Source organism: Penaeus monodon, chromosome 42 (assembly GCF_015228065.2).
Source record: "Penaeus monodon isolate SGIC_2016 chromosome 42, NSTDA_Pmon_1, whole genome shotgun sequence".
Taxonomy (NCBI): Eukaryota; Metazoa; Arthropoda; class Malacostraca; order Decapoda; family Penaeidae; genus Penaeus; species Penaeus monodon.
This window is the reverse complement of record NC_051427.1, coordinates 19498827-19507051: the sequence shown is the minus strand read 5'-3', so window position 1 is coordinate 19507051 and position 8225 is coordinate 19498827. Positions and strand designations below refer to the sequence as shown.

At 48.0% G+C, this 8225-nt stretch overlaps 1 pseudogene; it reads left to right on the top strand.

Annotated features, from left to right (window-relative positions):
- The first annotated feature begins 6130 nt into the window (after positions 1-6130).
- The window catches only part of LOC119599189, a 17394-nt pseudogene continuing 15299 nt past the window's right edge, over positions 6131-8225 (top strand).

Sequence of the window (8225 nt, the reverse complement as noted above, 5' to 3'; positions counted from 1 at the left end):
TTGACGAAGGCGAAGAAGGACTCCACACCAGTGCGCAGCACCTGGTGACCATGAAAAAGTAACTACCTCTACCCTTAGATATGTGGTAACATGGTAGGGTACCGTTCAACACACTTAAGTAACCTATTGTGCTCGAAACCACTGCACGGTTGTTTCACTTGCACAAGAAGTTACGGAACCACCACCAGGCTAACTGCACAGCCAAGCCTTAAAATGTGGTGTCTACAGAAAGGCACCACAACACCCGATGTGTGCATCAAGGCCATACAAAGAAGAAAAAGAAGGAAACAAACAGCCAAATGGTCTTAACGTTGCCAAGAGGCACTCACGCCGGAGCCTGGCTCTGCTCTGTCAGGAAAGAGGATGGCCTCAAACGGCCAAAGAGGTCACGCACCTAGAAGCGACCAGACTTTTTGGGTGTCTTCCCTTCACCCCCAGGCACTACGTCTGCGGGGCAGGCACAAACACCAAGCTAAAAGGCCATTCCCGAACCTCCTAAGAGGAAGGAAGAGCTGACCCCCCCGCTAGGACCCCGGAGATCTTCCGACAAACAGCGACGTTTCCTGAGCACACCACCTAAAACAAGTTGCAGAGGCAACCCACAGGCAAGACGAAAGTTTCCCATAACAAGCACCACAAGGTCCTCCACCCAGATCCAGAAGCATGACTTCTTTGATGTAGGGGACATGTCGATGACAAGTATCACTGCTGTAGGTCACAGCAGTGGCAGCTCCTTTGTCCAGGGACGCAACGGAGAGAACAGACGGCGGAGAAGAGCAGTTGGAGGTCGACCATGAGACAGTTGAGAAATAAGACCCCCCCCCCCGTAGTCGCAAGCGTAAAGGGAGGAAAAACTGGAGAGGGGCCAAAACAAGCCCATCTCTTCGCCCACCCAGGCCGAGGACTCCCCATCCCCACTCCAACCCAGGCCCATGCCCTCACGGCATAGCACCTAGGCCGCGGCTGATTCAGTGCCAGAATACTGAATAGAATTCAGAACAAGCTGACCCTGCCCAGCAGGACAGCCAATGGCACGGGCGAAACGAGCCCTGGCCAGAGAAGGAAAAGGCCAAACACTTACAAGTTCAGAGCTACCACAAGGGCTCTCCACCTGCCCAGGATGAGAGCCAAGGGATAGCCTGACAGCCGAAGGAGACCCTCACGCATTGAGGATCACAATGGAGTTGCAGGACTCGAATGTCAAATTCGAATTTGACGATGGCCCTGATGTAACTATCAATTAAGTAACAATCATGGCACACACATACTAAGTATTTGCCAGTAGGAACATCTGGGCTTCTCCTCACCAGGAGTGCCATCCTCCACTCAAATAGTGCGATCAAGGAGCATTGTATCGTCATCACGCCAGGAGACCATGTAACAGTGGAACCCTGTCGCTTCTTACCGTGTTAATTCACGTCATGCCGCGTACCAAGTAACGATGGTAAAAGAGGCTGAGACCCCAGCTCATCAGCAAAACAAATTCCTCGGCAATACGCCGATGCACACACGCATGTGAGAAGCTGTTTGAATCTCCGATGGCCTGAGGCTCAAGATTCAGACCTGGCCGGGGCCAAGGCCCCTGAAATTGTACTAATGTGATCAGCCGTCCACAGTCGTAGCTTAGACATCAGCCAGGTATGTGGACTTCTGCAGACACACGACCGAGTGATCATCGGGGGGAAACTTCAATGCACACACCCCAGTCTAGCCCTTGCAGGGCACCAGATGCGGCTGGCCATAAATAGCCCAAACGTGCTTGAGAAATTCCCTCGAGGATCGCTCTCCTCACAGCAGGGAACCCACGCATGTCAGAGGAGGAGGACTAGACCTCCACCCTGGCCAATGCCGACTCTGGTGGAGGGAGTGGCTAGGCGTGTCGAGGACGAAGACCGTCACTAGGACCATTATGGCACTAACTACCCTTCCATGATGTGGCCCAGCCGAATACCACGACCGAATCGCAAGATGGAAAACAGACAAGGCCAACTGGCAGGCCATTCCAGAGCGCCTTAGAGCCGGCTCCATGTCTGAGAAGCAATGAACCTCCACACAGAAGCGAAAAATGTGGAAAAGTGACTACAAAGGCCAGACTGTAAATGACCATTATGAGTACAACTCAATGCTGGACTCATACCAAAAACTCCAGCCTGGGTCCTAGGAGTCACAAGGACGCACCTGGTAATTCAATGGACGAGATTAGTGAGGTCAACCAACCAGCGGTAAAAATATGTGCCGAAAACATTTCCGAAGGCAAAGGAATCACCTGACACACCTAGCCCTCCTCAGGTGCACACACTGTCAGGGATGCCAAGGAAAACTGCAGCACGGTCACGTCAGGCAAAATGTAGGCTGGAATGGTGTGAATCCTTCAGATGCACCGAACCACCCTCTCCAGAGCGATGCAATGGAATCCTAAGCGAGCAACCCAGCCGCATCAGGCCAAAGATGCACGCACCAGACCCCCCATTCAGAGGCCAACGAAAGACCCTATGGACGGCCACACAGAGGACATTCGGCGAGAACGGTGATAGCACAAACACGCCTGCCTGCCAGAACAGAGGGCAAGACAAGAAACGAACCTACAACCAGAACACGACTTGCTCACATCAGAGAAGGGGCAGCCGAATCCCGCATAAACTCCGACGTTAGTCTTCTCGAGGGAACTAAGAGATGCATAATATAAAGCCAGTTGACAAACACAGCCCTGGGCACTCTAACGGGATCTCGTAACACCCACTCATTTCACCACCTGGGACTGGTACGGTGACGACTTCCATTCCTGCACACCTCATCAACAACTCCTGGGAAACTCCACTCCTACCCTAAGTTGGAAGCAGGGCCTACCATAACTCCCAGCACCCTAAACCCAAGGAGCCGAGGGAAGGTAACCGCCCCATCACTCTCTCTCAGCTGTCTGGCCAAGACTCGACCGAGGGCACCCGAGGATGGAGTGAAACCATCTCCGATGGAACAATGGGACCCCACACGAACACCTCCACGGGTTCACAGAGGGCATGAGCACAGTGACACATCAGCACGCTCTTGAGCACAATAAACACGGGCACATCTGTGGCAAGTATTCCTTGACCTGGAGAAGGCTTTTGATGGCCAAGTCTCTTAGCCATTCAGGAGAGCCTGATCCAAAAGGAACAGAGTAAGCTCTGGCTGGAATAGGTGAATACCTACGAATAGAAACACGCACACGTCCAAATTCCAAGGTCAACCTATCACAGCACAGACACCACCTAGAGAATGGAACCGCCACAGGTGGGGTCTCAGTCCAGCACTTTTTAATACATACTGCCTGTATACCCTCAACCATAAACCTCCCTAGGGGGTGCAAGATCATCTCCTATTGACAACGACTCTCCCTATATCTCCACGGACCCCACACTGTAAAACAACGCCCAGCAGTTGTGGATCTCGGATCCGACGTAGTGTTGAGGACAGGGACATAAGAATCTGTCTGCGCCAAAAGCCCAAGCCATGCTCTGAAAGTTCCAAGGCACAAGTCTGAAAATCCAGGAATGGATTTGAGTGGGTTCAGGGCTACCGCTGCTACCTCTCGTGGATAAGACGATAGACTGCAGACCCTCTCCTTCCTGCAAGGCAAGGCAACGAGGGTCAGGACCCCTTAGTGTACGGACTAGGCCCATCCCTCGCTCGAGTAGCCCCATAAAGAGCATAAATAATAAAGACACCCAATCTGACGAGGACTAGTCCAAAAACTAAGCCGCCAGGGTCATATTTGAGGGTGCCCCAAGGTTTGTTCAATGGTCCCTGCAACCTCCTCAACATGTAGAGGCCAAAACCTTCTCTACCTTGGGACTCATGCAATTAGATCTAACGGACAGCACAATTCTACAAGGTCTATCCAGGTCTCCCAGAACACAAGACCCTAGACATAACAATCGTCAGACGCCTAGAACAAAGATAAGAGCCTCGTTTGCACAACACAACTTCCTGCTTGTCACACACAGCCAGCAGGTCGTTAATAAGCCATCAGCCTCCAACTAACCGCTACTGGCCAAGGGCATGGACTCCCCTCACCCTGACTTTGTCGAACGACTTCTGTGTGGGCACAAAACTCGATAGAGACTCGGTCATGAGAATGCAAGTCAAAGAAGACGACATAATTTGACGCTAGCCTCGAAAAGGCAGCAAACCCAGAGAGTTCATTGACAAAACATCACCTCTCGGGGAGCCAGACATATTACATGGATGGATCGGTCGCCCTGACCCACACTGGAGGCGCAGGGCCTTCGCAGCAAGGGGATGCCACAAATCCATGAGGGTAAACAGACAATGCTTCCTCGTTACACACCGCAGAGGCACGTTCTGCTACCCATGCGGACACCACCTGAGCCACGCGTCATTCCTTAGAGGCGAATCCCCCGACACTTGCGTAAATACAACACCGAGACACTCCAAAGGACGCAAGTTGGACAAAAACAGTCTTCAGCAGCCGCTCAACCACTTAACACAATTCCTATCTATCGACTCACCATCCTCACACTGTCACCAGAGGATTCCTTAGCAAAGGGTACGAAGACAACAGCATCCATCACATAACGGGTTCCCACGCCACCATAAGGAGAAACAGACTAACAGGCATGAGCGTGGTAATGAGGCTTCTGCGGACAGATCATAGCCCGAAGTTGGCAGGGGTATGCTCCCCCTGTAATTCCCATGATAATCACATCAGAGCCGGAAAATATTAGAGGAAGTGTACGTGTGACAGACCCCTCCTTTTCCTCCTGCATGCTCAGAGAGAGGAAACCGAGATCCTCCCCCATCGGCAGCTGGTACTAGATGCCACGGATATGAAACCACTCCGGACTCTCACTGAAGTAAACAAACAGAGGTACCGAAAGTCATTCTGAAACCAAAATGCGCCATACCGTTACCACTGCTGCCTGGCAGACATACAAACATAAAACGTGAAGAGAGGATTGTGATGCCTTGCGGCGAAACGACGCCACACTTCACTACATTACTTAGAGAATTGAGTGCACAGCAGACAAGAACCACAGCCGTCCGTGCTGCGTAAAAGGATTAGCGCAGATGACTTACACCACGGGCTACAGGACCGCCTGCTGCCAATCCACTCGCCATCGGTAAGCACGAGTTCAGACAAACAAATTGAGGACAGCATACAAAAGGCGACACAGGGCGGCGCCATAAGTTGAAAGAACACGGAGGCCGAAACAGCAACTTCGCAAATCTCAAAGAAAGGGCAAGCAAACGGGAGACGAAATCAGCAGATTCCCCGACCTCCAGTCCAGAAACATTGACAAACAGCAGCAAGCCAACCACAAGGACGCCCCAGGGTCCTTAGTAACGATGGGGGAGACCATGCCGGCTCCCCCCAGCATTGATCAGCCGACCTCATTCCTTGCTGGACCCAGCCATGTACTAGATGAAGCACCCTATCATCTTTCTATAAAACATGATTTCATCCTGCCGAACATGGTCATGTGGAGTCGCGTGTCCGACTTGTCGCTACCTGTTTTGATTCTGTCCCAACCATGTATTCCCCCTCTGTCTACTCCAGTGGCATCCCTGTTCCCCTAAGTCTCTACGAGAGCCCCCTACTATAATTTTAGCTACTTTCCACCCCTGTGGCACCTCCTTGCCTCTTTTTCCCATTCATTTTGTTCACTCAAGCTCTCGTTTCCAACTACACTTTATTTCTGCGACAACTCTCTTTAGGTGTGTACTTTTTCTTGACAAGAGAATGAATTCTACCTTGTCAATTGAGTCTAAAGTGCCAAGTTTATGGCTTCTGTTACATACAGGATGAACCAACATCAAAATTATTAACACTTGCACAAACGATAAATACTTCACACTGATCTATATATGTGGTGAGCATGATACATATTTTGTCGCTAATAATCAGAACATGATCTTGATTAACGTACATATAACTTGTGCTTTTATCTTTGACGAAATTAGTTTTGACATTTTCCATGTATATAAATTAAGTTTCCTACTTCATAGATAACAGCAAGATTCGTGTTTGTATCGCTTGTCAATTTTGTTCCATCGGGTCTCATAAATGCCCGATCCTCTTAATAAGTATTCAGTACCCATTTTGATCATTTTTTCGTAATATTGCTACCCGATGTTGTCCTACCATTTCAGCCACCAAAAGACTGGTTTGTAGGGAATCTTTCCCATTGGACAGTTTTCCATGGAATCAGAACATCTTTGTGCGTCTTTTTGTGTACTTAGTTTTGTGGGATTAGTCTATTACTCAGTATTATCTGAGTTTTGTCGCTTTTCGGAAATATTAATAATATAAGGAAGACAGTCTGGAAGTGATTTTATGCTTAGATACTCATTTAGTTACGTGGGCCAATTATATCAGTGTGCTTCTACACGTACTTATATTTCAAAAAAAATCTTTGAGACCTTGGTACCATTCAGTGTCATAATTTCAGTCCCTAGTGAGGTCATAGGTGCCAGCACATTCTTTTGCACTGATATACTTTTCTGGCATAGCAAACACCATCATTCTGCATCATATCTCATTCTAGGGAATTCTTCAGAGGATGTGGTACTAAAAATATATCTAATAAATCTGTTTCAAAAAATTTTGTAGTCTTTTTCAGTTATCTAGAACTAGAACATCACTTATGCTAAGAGTTTTTGAAGCGTAGGTATCCTATAATTTTCAGGGACGAAATTTCGTACAAGATGCGTTCTAGTCTTTATTCGTGTCATTTTCTGGGTCCTCCAAAAGAATTTACCGTTTTTTCTCTCTCTGATTATCCAGCACCGTTCCTCAAAAAAGCCAGCTATTTAATACTAAATAGAAATGATTCATTGGTATCTTCTCTGAAGAGAACATCATTATAGAAGGTAAGCAAAATGGACCAGCTATTAGTGACCAGCGAAGAGCCTTGTACCTCCTTCGACAGCATAAGGATATGGAATAGTCATTCCACCACCACAAGGAACAAACGATTAGCACACACACGGATACGGACACACACACACACACAACACACACACACACACACACACACACACACACACACACCACACCACACACACCCAACCACACACACGCACGCACGCACGCACACACACATACCATACAACACACACACACACACACAACACACACAACACCACAACACACACCACACACACACAACAAAACCACCACATACACACACCACTCTCTCCCTCTCTCTCTCTCTCTCCTCTCTCTCTCTCTCTCTCTCAACCCCACACACACAACATACACACATATGTTGTTATAACATAAATTGTTGTGTGTGTGTGTTGTGTGTGCATCTCTCTCCCCTCTCTCCTCTCTCTCTCTCTCTCCTCTTTTCTTCTCTTCTCTCTCTCTCTCTCCTCCTCTCCTCTCTCTATCTCCTCTCTCTCTCTCTCTACTCTCCCTCTCTCTCTTTTCTCATACCCCCACACACACATACACACACATATGTATGTGTATATAAACATAAATATGTGTGTGTGTGTATGTGCATCTCTCTCTCTCTCTCTCTCTCTCTCCTCTCTCTGTCTCTCTTTTCCCCTCCCCTCCTCTCTCTCTCTCTCTCTCTCTCCTCTGTCTCTCCCCCTCCCTCTCTCCTCCTCTCTCTCTCCTTCTCTCTTTTTCTCTCCTCTCTCTCTCTCTCTCTCTCTCTCTCTCTCTCTCTCTCTCTTCTCTCTCTCTCTCTCTCTCTCTCTCTCTGATCTTGATAAATAGGAACGATGCTTCGAAAAAGGACTGCATGCTAACACACATGCACATTTTCCGCAATTCATGCATGTGTAGTGACCCATACGGCGCCATACGCGCCGGAGCAAGAAATGATTGAGTCTCCCCTGAAAGAATATGGGAAATACCCGCATAACCACCACGTCTGATGTTGCCTTCTCCGGCTTTTATGTATATTTTTATTTTAATTTTTTTTTTTTGCTAATAAAGTTTATTTTTATCTTAACAAAGAGGAACCATCACCATTTTTCTTTTTCTATTCCTTTTTTTTTAGCACTCTTTTTACTTTTAAAGGTTAATTAAAGTTTCTTCTTTTAAATATTTTCTTAACAATTTTCTAGTAACTTTTTTAATGGGGATTAAAGGGTTGTAATATATGTACTTGGGGTTAAAAAACAGTTTTTAATGGTGAAGTCCCCACCCCATCTAGGGGGGGGGGAATAGTTTACTCTTTCCCGGGCTATTTACTACCATTAGCTAAGAT